The 18,073-nt window shown below is 38.3% G+C and overlaps 1 long non-coding RNA gene across 2 annotated transcripts in view; it reads left to right on the plus strand.

Annotated features, from left to right (window-relative positions):
* Positions 1–18,073, plus strand: part of LOC128020979 (uncharacterized) — a 46,548-nt gene that overhangs the window by 14,407 nt on the left and 14,068 nt on the right. Inside the window, exons 1-2 of one of the 2 annotated variants that reach the window (XR_008185450.1) lie at positions 12,291–13,030; positions 13,779–13,828. This is a non-coding gene — a long non-coding RNA (uncharacterized LOC128020979). Of the gene's footprint in view, positions 1–12,290; positions 13,031–13,778; positions 13,829–18,073 lie in introns of those variants that run through there. The other variant, XR_008185451.1, reaches the window with a different exon arrangement.

Below are 18,073 nucleotides of genomic sequence, written 5' to 3' on the forward strand. Positions count from 1 at the left end.
TGAAAAAGAGAATGTTAAATCTGTAAAAAAATGAGTGATCATTAAATGAAATTAAAAAAAGATGAAGAAGAAGAAATCGAGTCTGACTAGAAGAAAAAAAAAAGCTGGCTAAGCGAACTGTTTCACACATGCACCGACAGAAGGTTCGATATGCATTCGATCGATGAATGAAAAGGCACAATGGCAAAATCGGACGGGCTTCTTTTCAAATCCACGTCCCCAGCGTTCCCCGCAGTCTGCAGTTCCACGGCAGGCAGAGAGCAAGGGTTACATCAAGGCTGCTCTGTGGACCGTGCAAACAAGTCTAGACCAATGACCTGCTGAATAGCTCCCTTTGAAGAGCACACAAGTTCGGTCGGGATGAAGAGAAATTGAGGCGGACCCTCTTTTGAGTGTGGAGCAGCCCGTGGCCGCTGGGAGGTAAGGGGCAGGGGAGAGCGACAGCATCTGCTTCCATGGTTACTGGCCGGGCATGGAGACCTCGCTATTGTGGAGAATCGGTTCTCATGCTCCCACCAAAGAAATGTCACGCATTTTAAGAGCGGCCGGTTCGGGACATTCTCTTCGTCAGCCAGGCGCATTTTCTTTCCGAATGTAATCAAACTACTGCACATGGCTGCTTAGAAGACGCGAGAAACGAAGGGAGGGTGGGAGAGGAGAGGAAGAGATTTTGTCACATGATCGTGAAACAGAATCTTATTTTAGAATAAGATATTTGAAGAAGGATTTCTGTCTGGGGTCGATCCGGAGGGGGTGGGGGTCTGCCTCATGTTGTGATGATGAATTGTCATAGAAAAGGCCAAAGGTCAAGGTTTATATTGTGAAGTCGGGGGTCTTTTGTTGTGAAGGGGTCATATTTATGTAATTTGATTTCATTGCGGGTCATTTGAATATTAAGAAAGAAAGATTTGCGATCTCATTTTCATCTTAAATTTTTTTGTCTATAATGTTATTTATAAAGCATTTGGTTGTGTACTATGGAAAGGCAGGCGAATCTGTTTCATGATGGTGGATGGGGGGTGTATGCGGATGGTTTGCTGTTTGTCTTTCTGTGGGGGTTGTGGAGGAACGCTGAATTTGGCCGTGCAGCTGACGCCTGCTCTCCCAGAGAGAGCACAGAGGGGCCAGATGGCAGCGGTCTACCGAGGGTTCAGAGCAGAGGATTTGTCGGGGGACCGTGGGAAAGTCTTAGGCTGAGTTCACCTGTTCAAAGAGCAGCATCAGGATTAACACCAGCCCAGATTTAACCCGCAGTCCTGAACACAAACTGATAATCAGAACCTGGATTTATGTCTTATTTACTCTCCGTTTGAAATTATGCCAACTGTATTTTTTATGAAAATTTGATGAACAGATTGCTTTGACTCACAATAATGCTGTGAAGAATTAAGTTAAGTGCAGCGAGATCAGTATATTAATAACAACAACAACAGTAATTATGATTTGTAATATAATCCATGTCTTACAGATTTCTTTAAACTAATAGAAACATTTTGAATCTTTAATTTTAGGTTTTGAAATCTTATGGCTCAAATCTAAATATACGTATATAAAATACTAAACAAATATAGGTATTTCTAATATATAAAATTAAAGCTATATATTAGGTTTGGTATAGTTTGTATTACATTTTTCTGACATTTTCTTTCATTAATAAGGAATACACTGATGTTTGCATTGTAATAGATTGTTTGCTTTATTGTTTGCTTCTATTTGTGTGTGTGCACAGAATGCAGCAGAGAAGCAGTTTGTAGATGACATTTAATTTAATTTATGCCTACTTATACATACAAACTATTTGTGTTTATAATGATAACCTTTAAAAACTAAAAGTATTTTGGCAATAATTGCACTTTGTAAAGTTAATCTGGAAGCATATTAATTCTATTTCCCAAACAAATAAACAGTTTTTAAAGTCAAAGAATTAAGGTATATACAACTATGACAGCATGACTATCATTTGTTGTTTTTATGATTTATGATATTATCTACCATAAAGATAGAAACTGTAGAATATCACAGCCATTTGTTTGATTGTTAAAGGGATAGTACACTCAATAATGACAATTTAGTCATCATTTACACACCCTAATGTCATTCAACTTTTATGTTATACACAAAAAGATATAGAAGAATGTCCGAACTGCTTTACCATGCAATTAAAAGAATGATAACCATGATCGTCCAGCAAGATTTTTGTGGTTTTTATTGATGACAAATAATGAATAATTACTAATTTTATAATAATGAATAATAACAAATTTCTGACACTATGCTATCGTGTTTATTCAGAAGACTTGGAATATAGCAAAATACTGCTTTTGTCATGCTTTTATGATCCGCTGTGGAGCTTGACAGTCCCTGTCTCACTTTAATTTAATGGAAAAGACCAGCTTAGACATTTTACTAAACATCTTCTTTCATGTTCCACAAAAGAAAGATAGTCATATGCGAGGGTGAGGGTGAGTAAATGATGACAGAATTTTCTTTTTTGCTTAAACTAACACTTTGAAAGCCAGATGAGCTGTTTTCCTGTCCCACTTCAACCCTGAAATTAAGCATCTGTTTGATTGCACCATAAAACCTAAATGAGATTTGTGGTATTGTCAGAAGCATGGTTCAATATTCAATTACGATCACATATTCAATATTTAAACAGATGAGAAAATCCAACATGTTGTTCAAGGGTTGCATAAAATGTCTGGCAGCAGGTCCATTAGCTGTTTGTGTTGTGAACGGCGAACTGGACTGAGGAGATACAAGGATGTGTCTTTTGTTTGGTCTCATGCTGAAGCTGATTTCTTCAGCCGTTCCTCCGGGTTCTCCATCGTTCTTCACAGTGAGAGGTGGATCTTGGCGTGTGGTCAGGAATCTGGACCAACAGGGAGTTGAGGTGAAGACAGAGAGCGCTGTGTTAGCAGAGCCACGTGAGGACATTCATCTTTGTTTGTTTCATCCAAGTCCGTCGTGTTTCATAAAAGCAGCTGAACGCAGATGCCGCGATGGGCGTTTGCCTGCTGACAGCACAGGGGCATCGTGGGTCAGCCTCGAGAACTCTCCAGCAGCTGAGAGATCAAAGACTTCCACATGATGCTGAGTTATGATGTACTGCTCGACTTACACTCTGAACTTTGGGAGAGTTTAAGAAGCCTTTCTTGAGTTGTGGCATACAGGCGTTAGATTTGTTTGACTTCTGTAGTTGATGATTCCTTTAGCATTCTGGTTTTCACTGTCAAAAACATTGTTGACATGGAGGAAAATGTGGAAATGTGAAAAAAAAAAAAATTCTCTTCGAAATGTTAGCATTTCCATTTGTTATTTTAAACTGCATTTCTCTTGTTGTTGTCTGTCTGTCTGTCTGTCTATCTATCTATCTATCTATCTATCCAACATTCAGTCATTCTATTTGTTGTTATATCCCTCTTTCTTTCATTCTAGCATTAGTTCTGTCTGTATTTTTTTGTTCTACCGTTCTATCCACGTATTGTTCTATCATTCATTCTATCGTTCTGTCTACCTATTGTTTATTCTATTGTTTCTTCTTTCTGTCATTCATTTTGTCTATTATGCCTGTAAACCTTTAAACCTCAACCTTTAAACCATTTTCAAGCCAACATTCGAAGTTTATCTTGGCATACTGTACAGTTTGGCATACGTTTTCTAGTTAAAATGACAGTTACACCGTGTCTAGACCGGACACAACAGTTTACTGCTCTGCAACAGCTAATGGCTGTCTACACTGGACACAACAAAGCAACCATTGCAAAACATTTCACCGCTTCGTAAATAGAACGAGGCATCATTTTACTGTCAGGGATTAGTTGTGTCCAGTGTACACAGCATCACTTATTAATGGCTTCTGTTGTCTTTAATTGCAACGCATTGCGCCACTCTCATCTGGTATTATATGGATTTCTTTGAATTTCTGTTCATTTAAATTCTTCCTTGTATAAAAAAATGTATTTCAATTCTGCATGTTTGCTACCTGAGTTTAAATTCATGAATTTAAGTATTTCTCATTTCAATTCTGAATGGTTCAATCCAGTTAGAATTTTTTTTTAAATATTTTTCTCATTTTGAGAGAGACCAGATAAGGGCTGATAACTTGGCTGGGCCTTGTTTCCTTTGATCTGATACAAGCTAATGTATAAATATACACCATGCATGTGTAACAGTTGCTTTGTTGACCTGTTAGTATTTTTAGCACACTAATTTCCCACCGGTATCTGAGCTCAGGATCATCCATCACACAGACGCAGCTCTGCTGTGATTTACAGTTGTTCGGTTACCTTTGGCTGCCTTGGCCGAAAGTCAGCATTAAGTGCTGACAGCTAAGCTCATGTAAATGCAGATGTCCTGATGGAAACAAACTCAGGATTTGATTTGGCGGACTGAAGGGTTGGTCTTGACAATTTATTGCTTTAGGTGGATGGTTGTCTGTGTTGATCAGTCAAAGCTTTTGAAGCTGAAGCCAGAGCTTCCTTGCGTGTGAATGGATTACCTCTGTTTTGTTTTAGAGCGCAAGTGTCTCAGCCTTTGGGAAGGGGACTATTGCAATGGTGTGTAACTCCTTTAGGATCATTGTTCTCAACAAAATGACCCCCCGGGGTATGTGACACTTTTCTCAAAGGCCTCTCATGAGGGGTTTAACGGGTTAACGGCAAACAAAAGAAACTGAGAACATGTAACTCAGCAGGGGGCCCAGTAGAAACTCCAGGCTGCCATAATCTCAACCCAGTCGCTTCCTGTTTGCTTTACCCAGAATCAAGGGTCTGTCACAGGGCTGGATTCGAGTTGGCAGCCACATGTTGATTTTATAGCATATTTATCAGCACCATTGTAAGGATTTGACTTGAGTGAAATACTTAATTTTCGTGTTTAGAAGAGTTTGTTGTTCTACAAGAATACTAAAGCAGATATGTTTCACAAAATATGAATGCTAATAAAAAAATTGCCATTTAATTTCAAAGGATAGTTCACCCAATCTTCTATCAGTCTCAAGTTACATGCACTGTGGAAAAAGCAGCTTTAATGTAGCCTATATTGTAAAATATTATCTTTTGTGTTCTTTGGAAGAAAGATAATCATATGGATTTGAAACAACAAATAACACTTTCGTGCATAAAAATGGCAATAAACGAGTTTAAATAAAGCGTGTCATGTGGTTGGCCCGAATGTTTGAGCATCTCATTGACTGAATGTGAATTTCTAATTTCCTCTACACAAGCTTCTCTCACCTTCATAGGGCTTACTCAATGATTGTCAGTGCTCTGTCAGTCTAATAATCAATAATCATACAATTTAGAGTGTCATGTTTGCAAATGTTGCTATTTATTAAAGAACTTAGTTTACTCTTTGTATGCAAACGAGCACTTATCCTTGCTGTCTTTGTTCAGACAACGGTGGCGGTTTATGTGTTGCACAAAAATGCAAAACAATTTTGGTTCAGCAATTTCCTGCGCGGTGCAGGGGTGAATGATAATTATGCCTTTCCATATCATTCCTGCTGTGCCCTTCCAGCATTCTGCTGAATCAGCAATGGATCAGGCAGCAGAAAATGCCTTGATTTCCATGCTTAACGCTTTTTAGAGAAATGCAGAGAAATGAGCTGAAGAACAGGATAGGCAGTGCGTGCCTCGGTCTGTATTGCACTGCAGTCCATATAATTGTATGAATTTTACCCAGTTAAGTTTGTTTGTCAGCCCGCAGCTGAACATCTAGAGCTAGAGCTTTATTCTCTCGGTTAGTGAAAGCCTGAGATGATATCAGAGATGTCAGAGTGCAATAAAACTCAATAAAACATCCTTTTCATGGTGAATTTAGAAACACAAAATTTTATATATTCCATTTGATGAAGTCTAGCTTTTTGCCGGCCTCTATAATTGTAGATGATTGCCTCAAATGAGCCTTAAATGTTTATTTTAAGTGTGGAATTAAAATAAAAAATAAAAAAAAAACACATTTGCTTCAACACATTTGACCACTGTCTGAGATCTCCTGTCCATGTCTGAAGCATATTTTCTAAGATAACAAAAGCCAGACCAAGGAAGAAATCAGAAGGAACGCGTCCAGAAATGACTGGAAGCAGAAAGGCAGGTTAAAATGATGTCTAATTTCACAGTGTTGTCACATTATGAAGCTGGAAACATTTATTAAGCCACGAGAATACATTTTGTCAGGATTTTATTTGGATATAATACAAACATATATAGAATGCAACATTCGTTCAGAAGATGCATTATTGATAAAAAGGGAATGATTTTCTGGACATGTTGTTCTGTTATTGCTTCATAAATGATTGCATTCTTCCGAACAGTGTGGACAAACACCATACTGATATAATCATAACATGTTTTCCAGCCAGCTGCTGATTATGTGTTAAAGGTTTGAATCACTGTAATTACTCACTGAGTAAGGGTGGTTCTTGATTTATTCACACACTTTAATTGCGTCCAACTGGAAATGAACCGCCAACTTTTATTGTGTTGTTGTGTGTATTTCAAGTCAATATGAAATCAAAATTGCCCCTATGTCACTTTGTGCAGTCTATTGAATAATATTAACCGAAAGCCAAATGGCATTTTAAGCATTGCAGTTGTTTTATTTATTCTATTCTGTTTCAGTCTTAGACTCTGGTTGCTCTGTGAGCTGTGTAGTTCAAATTCAGATGACATTTGGCAAGATTAATAGTATTTTGATAATAGAAAGATTATAAAATACATGACCAAGATTTTAATGAATTCAATTAAGTATTTGAAGACTAAAAGAAAAGTTTATGCACTGTCAAAAAAGTGTACAAAAACTATGAAAGGTACACTGTTGACCCTTATCTGCTCCTAAGGTTTCACATTAGTATCTTGCTAATATCTATCCTTTAGGGGTAGAAAAGGCACGAAGGTTTAATTTTTGAGGATACTGCTCCTGTGGCAAGCTAAAAAAGTACAAATTTTTGCACATTTTGTCACAGAATTTGAATAATTAAGAAACTGAACCATTAATGGGATCAAAAACTGAAGCAGAATAATTCAATTCCTTACAATTCTCTTAATTAAGAAAAGTTGTTCTCAGGACGTGTCTGATCAGCCAATTCAGTCTGACAGCCTCCTTTGTATAACAAAAACTCTTATAATGAACATGAAATCCTATTTGTGTCCAGTCCGGTGAGTTACAGAAGAGTTGATGAGCTATGCTGAGATTCATTTTTTCCCCCTGGTTCGTTACCTGGGGGTCCTGAGAGTAAGCAAGACTAATTAAGCCTGAAGTCATTTGAATTCATTTTAATGGTCTTCATCAATTAACGTGCTGCTTTCTCCAGTCTTATTTAATGGCATTTTTATTGATCGGCTCCTGCGTTGTCACATGTGGAATACTTTTGACTGTGCCCAAGTTTAATATTCAGAAGTCCCAGTGTATTGATTGATTCTTTGTGATGGTAAGCAAGATCTATGTCTGCTTGTCGCTCACGGTTAGCGGGGTTTCGGTAATCGATGTGCGCTGTTCACGCATTACGTCATTTAATTAAAAGCCCTCTTAAGGTTTCTGAACGGCTCTGAGACAAAGATTTGGTTATTGACCATAATTTAATAAAGAGCTCAGCCAAACCCTATGCAGTATTTAATGTATTTGTTTTTTGAGAATTCACTCAAGTGAGATTCAAGTTTCTACAGTAGCTTGTGCACTGATGTCTCAAAATGAGTAATGTTTCATCTCAACTTTTAGTTTTTGAGGTGATAAATTATCATTCAGAGTGAGGTGGGAAAACTTTTAATGTATCTCGCGTGATCTCTTCATTTAAAAAATCAGCAAACTATAGTTTGTGTTGTGATTGGATAACCCATCTGACTGTTATAAAGGCTGCCTAGCAACATACACCTAGCAACAGTTATGATTTCTTACTCTATGTAAAGACTTTATATAAAGATTATTATTAAGTTTAAGCCTATACCCATAAATAAATTAATGGAATGAGTTTTAGTTTGATCAATTTACTTCAACAGTTTTTTTTTCTCTGTGTTAAAATGCTCTGCTCCCATTGGCTGTCGGTGTGCTCTGCACCAGCTCTCTGCTTCCCTTTTCCCCATCAACAGCCTTGTTTCCTAACCTGTCTCCACCCACCGGAGGCAGCTGCGGCCAATGAGCTTCACAGAAAAGGTGTTGGCGTTTAATACGGACCCACCCAGCCAAACTGATTGGCAGTTGGGTCAAACAAAGTCATTTTCTTGGCTCGTTGCCTGGCGAACTCTGTAAACGTTTAAGGGAAAGCAGAAGGCATTGGCCTCTCTGCACAGGGAAACCTCAAATCTCACTGCACAAAACCTATTTGTGCCTTCAACTTTGTTTTTGATTTTTGCTGTTGGCTCGATCTCCTAAGGGTCTAAAGCAAACTACTAACTGCATTGAGAGCAATTAGATCTGTATGTTGTGTTTGGTTTAATCAGCCTTTGTGCCTTTCATTACATTCACACAGATATGTTTGCATATGCATTTCCCTGCAGTTTTTTTATGTCATTTGGTGTAAGTTTTTCAATTTTCACTACGAAATCGTAATACATTTCACAAATAATTACAAAGAAATGGCAAGTAACATTGAATTAAACATGAAAGGAGACTGACAAAGTATTTTCTTGTAAAACATACACCAACAATCATTAACAGTTTTTAATGGTAAGCTTTATTTTAAAAATCATGCTCTTAGAGAACCTATGTGTGCACACATGACATACAGCGACTGCTTTTGTGGCTTGTGAATGATGCTGATGAAGAGTCGCTGCACTTGTTCTTGTCTTTAAAATGAACTGCTTCTTGAACTCTTAGGCATTAACGATGCATTTGGAATATTTGTTTGATATTTTACTTTCAGCAGTAATGGCTCGGTTCGTATGGGGAGGTCAGTGGTTAGAGGAGAGGTCTGCAGTGCAGACCATCAATGTTCTGGTTTCTCATATCATATGTGGAAGATTAAAGGCAGAATATTCCGTCACCTTCACTGGCATTGTTTACAGAGTTGATGAATAATTACCATGAAGAAGAAGAGCACCCAGTGTTGATTTTCCATAGCCATCTGGTTCCTTCACCCCTGCGAGCATTGAATGCAGTTGGTTCGCCCCGCTGAAGGGTCCACATTATGACTGTTTCACATTACTGTGATGTCTTGTCTGATTTCCCCCCTGTCTGGTTTTTAGTGGTTCGATCTGTCTTGCGGGAAAACCTCTCTTTGCTCAGTTTTTTTTTTTTTTTTGCCGGTCTCAGTTGAACTTTGACCTCAATGTCCTGCTTCTCCAGATATGAAATGCCATTCTGTGAGATGACGAGGCTGTGCTGATGACTGTAAAAAACGTTTATAGGTATAGTTCATCCAAAATTTTGATCATTTACTAACTTTAATGTCATTCCCGACCTGTATGGCTTTCTTTTTTCTGTAGAACAAAAAAGGAGACATTTAGCAGAATGTTTAATTGCAAACAGTGAAAGTAGATGGGGATCAGGAGCAGCAGTGGTCACCATTCATTTTCATCATAGTATTTTGGAAATGTATCATGGTGATACTGTTTTTTTAGGCACATACCATGTCAATCTTTAATGAACTACTTCAATTTGATAGCAGAAGAAGTAGAATAAACTGACAATAAACAATACATATACAGCATTTGTTAATCTTAATTAACGTTAATTTATAAATATATTTAAGTTTGTAAGTATAAATTAAAATAGTTAATGATGAACAAATTAGCAGTAAAATTGTGAATGTTTTAATAAAACGAAATAACATATTAATTAACATGATCCTGGATTAATAAACGCTGAAAAATGTAGGAAATATAATGCTGTGACTAATGTTAACAAACTGAACTTTATTGTTACCGTAAGTGTTACTGTCATACGTTAGAGTACCATTTAAATAGCATGGTAAGTACCATGGTATATATATAACTATACCACTGCCTAAATGACATGTGACAGACAAGCCCTCCTCATGTGTGTATTTTTCAATCAAGCATGGAGCTGACACCACCTGACTAAATTATCTGAGGAGAATACGCGCTTCGCTGCATGAATTCAACTCCTTCCTTGTTGAAAGCGAGCTGTGTTTTAGTGCTGTGGTCTGTCTGACTCAGGATGAGAGAGGCGTCTCACACCCTGTTGCAGAATTTATAGGTCCTGCAAGTTCAGAGTGACGTGAACATAGTTTATCCTCGCAGGCCTGCATCTCCTGAGCATTTATCAGCCTGCTGTGCATGCACCATCAGGAAACACACATGCACATACAGACCTGCCTTGTATTAAAAGCCTCAAAATTATCTTCTGGCAAGCCTAATCAGCCTAGTCAAAAATGTATATTCTGTGGTACTGAAATGCTTCTCGATATATGTGTGTGTGCATTCTGCCTTGAACTTATACTATAAATTAAGATTCAATTTGCAGATAAGGATTAGATTTAGATATCATCTTTTCCCAGTTCATTCTTCCTGTGTGCTCAGGGCCACACCAGTATATACTCACATGCATCAGCTTGAACAGATCATCTCTTGTGGTTTGATGCAGATCTGCTGACGGTTTGTTTGCTGTCAGAGTGTGTTGGGAAATTCATCCATCCAGGAACAAGGGTGGATGAGTTCAGGGTGATCGAATCCAAACATCTAGTATTATGAGCAGTATCGGGGCTGTGTATTTTTGTGTGGGAATTTTTGTTTTGCTCTGGACAGAGAGATCATCGGGATGTCATGACGTATTTTGTGTTCAGTTCAGTGAGACGCTTCTCTTAAGTACACTTGTGTGTCCAAGAAAAGATTCGAAAGAGCCGTGACATGGCCTTTAACCAAATTAGTTCCAGCAGGTCCAGATTCTAATCTAGAGTTCTTGACGTTTATGGTGAAGCTTAAAGTGGCCCCATAAAGTAATAGGGTCTGGCTGCAGACATGCACTTGCACTCTCAGACACCTGCTCTTCTTGCAATCTTGTTGGATTTTTTATTTTATTTATTTGTTATTTTTTTAATTGAATCTCTCAACATTTCAAAAAGTAGCCAGGTGGTGAAGACAAAAAAGAAACAAAATGACAGTGTGACTTATAATCAGCACCTGCGATGTGGTGATTAACCAATTAAAACGAATATAGTATCATAACGCACAGGGCCCTGCAAGTCACCTGTGGGAGAAAAAGACAAGACCCGCAAATCTGTGGCCACAGAACAGCAGAATATGAACTCCTCCCATTGAAAACCATAAACACTTAACATGGCTTAATGTATTGAAATATCAAAATCGATATATGGTTTATTAATATAATGTACTACAAGGCAAACAGATGGCCAGTATATGTACACAGTGTGCAATCTTTCACTTTTTCTCCTATGCAGAAAACATTTAAAGGCACAATAAAGCCCCTTTCACACTGCCAAAATACACGAGGGTAATGTGTCTCGTAATTGTTCCCGGGTCGCTAGATTTTGCCCCTTTCACACTGCCAGTAATTACCCGGAATATGTGCATGTGTTCACACACAACCTGTAAAGTTCCCGTAATGACACGTGACATCAGGATGTGACGTGTAATGTAAGAGTTGAAAACGCTTGGTTCCATTTACTTTCACTTAAACTGGCAAACGATCTATCTATCTATCTATCTATCTATCTATCTATCTATCTATCTATCTATCTATCTATCTATCTATCTATCTATCTATCTATCTATCTATCTATCTATCTATCTATCTGTCTGTCTGTCTGTCTGTCTGTCTGTCTGTCTGTCTGTCTGTCTAATTTTGTTTGTCTTGCCAATCTTTGCCTTTCTAGTTAAAAATAAGTTATATAATTTTTCAAAAACCTTTTTCTTTGAACTTTTAAATTAGAATTTTGATTTGAATTGCAATTTACATTCTGCCTCAATTGAAATGCAGGAATTTGAGGAATTGAATTCTAATTAAATTTAATTAAATCAAGTTATCCAGACCTTATTCTGAGGTAAAATAATAGTTATGTTTCCCCTGTTAACCATAGTTACTTCCTCTTGTTGTTTGGCTCTCACATCATTTGAGCTGAGTCTGTGGAGATTCTGTACAGAGGTCATATGTGATCTCATGTGCGCAGCTTTAACAAGATGCAGGAAGCGCCCACATACGCTCCTCGTTGTCTGTTCTTACACTTTAATAAAGCCCTAGTGGGAAACTTCATCAGCCCACTACAATCTACAAACTACGATCATGACTCACGGATTGATGAATCGCCGTCTGTGTGTTTCAAATAAAGCTTCACTGAGTCACTCCATTCACACACACAGGCAATGGGAAACACGTAGTCCGACGGGGCGGTTTTTTCTCAACTACCGCCTGCAAGCGAATGTGCTCTTCGCTGCATTCCAGTGCAGCTTTGCTCGAGAATTACTCCAAATGCATCGTTAAAAGACGTTTCCTCTTCTCTTATCTTCCGAGTGACTTGGCATCATTGTTTGAATCCAGCTGATATCTACAGTATGTCCTGTTGTCCTTACGATGGGCATCGTGCCAGGTAGAGGTTGCCATGACTCCCAACGCCACCCCTTTTCTAGCCCCCCCTGGAAGGTGGCATATTTTTTCAATGGAATGCTCGGCGAAAGGGTTGTATTTAGACAAAAGATGTCTACTCAACATCAGCTGAATGCTTCTGGGCTCGAGCAGCGTCATGTGACCCACCGGTGAAGGTTTTGTGAAGGTTCCAGAACAGAAAAGGAGAAACTTGGAAAGCGATGCTAGTGAGAGTCCTTTCTCTTTTTTTTCCTTCACTTGTTTTTCCCTGCTGAGAAAATGGCGGACCACACTGACTTTCTTATTTAACAAAAGTATATTGGTGGCACTTTTATATGGCAGCCCCGTTTGTTAATTTTTAATCTTACGGGTTGTTTTAGTCGGAGTGAAAATGGTGCTCGAACTGTTTCCGAAACTCTAAAAAAAAGTCATGATTCTTTGAATGAATGGGTGCAAAAACCACCGCCCACTTCGGAATGGCTCAAGTGTACCGTGGGTTGAACGTTTACGTCCGATGAACATCAGCAAGCAGGTGAGGCAGTGAGAGGACAGGAGCTGTTTGTGAAATGCTCACTTTTCCCGCTTTGACAGCTTGTGTGTTGTCTTTTAAAGCCGCCGTGATCTTGTCTAAGCTCACCCCGTTCTCACAGACGGTCACGCATGGCGTTCTCTGGCAGGGATGTGTTTGAACAAGCTGTTTTTGCCAAACTTTTCCGTATTTCCCACCAACAGTGTTTGTGTAGCCATCAAATAACTTAGAATTTGATTCATGTGAAAAAAAATGATTTAAGTTTCTTTGTGTTGGACTTTTGTCATATTGTTCAAACTGTGTTACATAGTTCAAACTCTGTAACTATTCTAATTTACTTTCGTGAAACTTGATCCAGGTCTTATTGTACTTGATGTACCCCACCACACATTATTCTAAAGAAAAACGTTTATCTTTGTAATCATTTATCAAAATGTAATAAATTGCTCCGCTCCTGAAATGATTTTCCTTTCCAGCTGACATCATCAAGCCCTTTTCGTCTATTCCCATATAACCACCTGTCATGCAGAAACACTTTTCTCCCTCTAGTCTATTCTTGTTGGATAAGTCCCTGTCTATCTTTTGTCTCGTCAAATATTTGTTTAACTACGATAAATCAGATTGTGAACGGCATGTCATTTAATCTTTTTTTTTACTCAATGCTGAATTATATCACTGTATGTACTGTATTTGCTATAGACTTTTAACTGTTAAGGTATTTCCTGATGTTGTCATTTCTTTCTCTTTACAGCACAAAAATCAGGAGCAGATATGGATACATCTCCACTGAAACTTGAGCAGGTCAGTAGAAGGTGTTTTTGTCTTTCTCCTCCTTTGACCATGGCTCCATGACAATGTTTTGTTCATACAGGATGGATGTTTCTGTGGTTTATCTGATCTGATAGCTCATCCACAAAGACTCGGAGACATGAGTATGTCCCAGGATTGGGTTTCATATGAAGCTCTGACCACTTGTCACAAACCCGTAGATCCGATCTTGTGTCATAATTGGCAACCCAAGCTCGATTCTGTGGGTCTCTGTCACTGTGGTGAACTCATCGTACTCTTTGAACTTGCTACAGCAGTGGTTCTCGAAAAATTGTAGGTGGTGCACCACAAAATAAACAATGCAGAAGCCACCAGCTACCTTGAAACAATAACCAGGTTTAGTAGTGCACAAATGACCTTAGTTTATTAGGATATTCCTCAATTCCAAAATTTTGTCAGACTGCTGTTTTGTTCTTATTTCATTTAAATAAATTACATTTTGTTTGCTAAAAATGTTTGTACATTTATGTACTTCACCAAATGACACAACAGAAACATCATTATCCTAGTGTAATGGGTTGATTAAGCAGCCAGTAAGCTCAGTTAGTATCTATTATAATCATGTCTTATCTATTTTATTTGTTTAATGAGCCAATCAAATCATGGACCATTTGGAATCATTCAAGGTTTGAGAACTGCTGCAGTAAATGGACAATCCGTAGAGAATTTGCAAGTGCATCAAATCATTGATGCAAAAAAAAATATATATATATTCTGTGAGAGAGCAGAAGTAGATTTTTTTAGCTCCGGGAGGTCCAGAGGAATGGCAGTGTGGACGTGTGCATTCAGGCTGAGGTAGTAGGTTGTATGGTTTCGAATGACACCATGGGAGTTAACTGTACAACCTTCTAGCTTTCCTTGGAGTACACTCATTTCATCAAGCAAAACTTCTTGTCACAAAGTAGAATCCTTCAAAATGCAATCCATTGGATACCTTATTACAGAACATCCCTTTTTCCATCTTTAAATACATGAAATCAAGAAATAGATGAAGGCTTTTAGGATTTCAGTGCAGTAACACAGATGAGTCAGAGTAATATAGATAATTAATGTTTCCTGTTCCTTCAGGATGGACAGGCTGCCAGTTTCATTGTCATTTACTCTGTTGTGCATATCTGCTGTTGGACAGAAGACATGCAGCATATTTTTACTGATATAATACACCATTGCTAAAATGACAGCAGGAACCACCACAGAAAGCACCCAGTATCCCTTTCAGCTGACGGAGTGATGTCAAATTATCTTGTGTTTTGTCATCACTGCTGCATATCAGTCAGTTTTCCCTCGAGATGTTTGTCATGGCTTTTTATAATCAGATAGCTTCGGATATATACAAAAAAAAAAAACACACTAATTGGTTTATCTAGATTTTTCATATCTTTTTAGAATTTTTTTTTTTTTTTTTTTATTTGTTTATCTGTAATATTGTTAGTAACACTGCTCTCATTTTAAGGGGAAAATGGCATCAACACATCTCAAAAAAGTTGGGACAAGGCCATGTTTACCACTGTGTGGCATCCCCTCTTCTTTTTATAGCAGTCTGCAAACATCTGGGGCCTGAGGAGACAAGTTGCTCAAGTTTAGGAATAGGAATGGTTTCCCATTCTTTTCTAATACAGGCTTCTAGTTGCTCAACTGTCTTATGTCTTCTTTGTTGCATCTTCCTCTTGATGGACCTATTTTTTCTATGGGTGAAAGATCTGGACTGCAGGCTGGCCATTTCAATACCCGGATCCTTCTTCTACACAGCCATGATGTTGTAATTGCAGTATGTGGTCTGGCATTGTCATGTTGGAAAATGCAAGGTCTTCCCTGAAAGAGACGATGTCTGGATGGGAAAATATGTTGTTCTAGAACTTGGATATACCTTTCAGCATTGATGGTGCCTTTCCAGATGTGTAAGCTGCCCATGCCACACACACTAATGCAACCCCATACCATCAGAGATGCAGGCTTCTGAACTGAGCACTGAGAACAACTTGGGTTGTCCTTGTCCTCTTTAGTCCGGATGACATGGCGTCGCAGTTTTCCAAAAAGATTAGTCTGACAACAGAACAGTTTTCCACTTTGTCATAGTCCATTTTAAATGAGCCTTGGCTCGGAGAAAACTCCTGCGCTTCTGGATCATGTTTAGATATGGCTTCCTTTTTGAACCATAGAGTTTTAGCCGGCAACGGCGAATGGCACGGTGGATTGTGTTCAATGACAATGTTTTCTGGAAGTATTCCTGAGCCCATGTTGTGATTTCCATTACAGTAGCATTCCTGTATGTGATAGTGTGCCGTCTAATGGCCCGAAGATCACGGGCATCCAGTATGGTTTTCCGGTCTTGATCCTTACGCACAGAAATTGTTCCAGATTCTCTGAATCTTTGGATGATATTATGTACTGTAGACGATGATATCTTCAAACTCTTTGCAGTTTTTCTCTGAGAAACTCCTTCTGATATTGCTCCACTATTTTTCGCCACAGCATTGGGGAAATTGTTGATCCTCTGCCCATCTTGACTTCTGAGAGACACTGCCACTCTGAGAGGCTCTTTTTATCAATCATGTTGCCAATTGACCTAATAAGTTGCAAATTGGGCCTCCAGCTGTGCCTTATGTGTACATTTAACTTTTCCAGCCTCTTATTGCTACCCGTCCCAACTTTTTTGGAATGTGTAGCTCTCATGAAATCCAAAATGAGCCAATATTTGGCATGACATTTCAAAATGTCTCACTTTCCTCATTTGATGTTATCAATATTCTACTGTGAATAAAATATACATTCATGAGATTTGTAAATTATTCCATTCCTTTTTTACTCACAATTTGTACGGTGTCCCAACTTTTTTGGAATCGGGTTTGTAACATGAGATTTCGGTTGTTAGCATGAGAAATTAATTTCTTATGTCTGTCATCGGTTTCCTAATCTGTCACCTTGAGATGTATTTCTGTGGCCCTACTAAAGACCCTGATGTCCAAGTTTTATTTCACCCCCTGAATCATTGAGGATTAAAGGGATTTTCAGAGGCCCAGGCCATAAACAGAGTGTGAAATGGAATATCTTAACTGTAGCATACAGCAACAGTAGGGATTTTCGCACCACAGGAACATTTCATAGTACCACAACTAATTGTGGAACTACCCACTTTTGGGCGTTTTCCCACCACAGGAACTAGGTGCAATTTTAGTACCGGACTGCCTTTTTGAGAACCAAATAGCTCCTATTCCGGAGCAGGGTCTAACCAGTACTAAACCTTGACATAAGTAGACATTGATTGGCCAGATGCATTCGAAAAACGCCCTCACCCACCATGATATAAAATGCAGGGTAACATACTGTAAACATTGTGTCAACTTATTTTGCAAGTATGATAAACAGCGATAAATATACGGACACTGAAGTGCAGGCACTTGTAGCAAATGTAGCACTGCCAGTTGTCATTGAGGATTCTTAATTCTCCTTTCCATTCTTTCAATCACTTTACATATACGTCGTCATTCCATATCCATTCTAGAACTAAAGGGGTGTTGGCGCAGTGGATAAGACACATGCCTGTGGCGTGAGAGACCCGGGTTCGAATCCACAGTAAGACACCAATGTGTCCCTGAGAAAGACACTTAACCCCTAGTTGCTCCAGAGACGTGTGACCTCTGACATATATAGCAATTGTAAGTCGCTTTGGATAAAAGCATCAGCTAAACGAGTAAATGTAAAGCGGTGTGAAAGGCCCTAGTTTTGTTAGTTTCTAGATCCAGTGGAGTTTCTAATTATCAGCACTAATGTCTGCATTTATTTGATCAAAAGTACAGTAAAAACAGTAATATTGTAAAGTGTTATTACAAATTAAAACAAGTGTGTTCTATTTTAAAAAAATTTTAAAATTCTGTAATTGCATCCAGTTGTTAGTGTCACATTTTCCTTTAGAAATCATTATAATTTGCTGATTTTCTCCTCATGAAACCTTTAGTATTATCAGTGTTGAAAACAGCTGTGCTGCTTAATTTTTTTAAATATTTTTTTTCAGGATGAACAACCTTTGATGAATAAAAAATTCTAAAGCACAGCATTATTAAAATGTACACTTCTTTGAATAAAATTTTCAAAGAAAAAGCTTACACATGCACTATGCAGCACCTTTTAAAACTCAGAATTGTTTGTTTGGGAATGTTAACAAGCTCAAAGTAGTGTTTGTAAATGAACTGCTCGGTAGCAGGCATTTCTATGGCATTC

Source organism: Carassius gibelio, chromosome A10, assembly GCF_023724105.1.
Source record: "Carassius gibelio isolate Cgi1373 ecotype wild population from Czech Republic chromosome A10, carGib1.2-hapl.c, whole genome shotgun sequence".
Lineage (NCBI taxonomy): Eukaryota > Metazoa > Chordata > Actinopteri > Cypriniformes > Cyprinidae > Carassius > Carassius gibelio.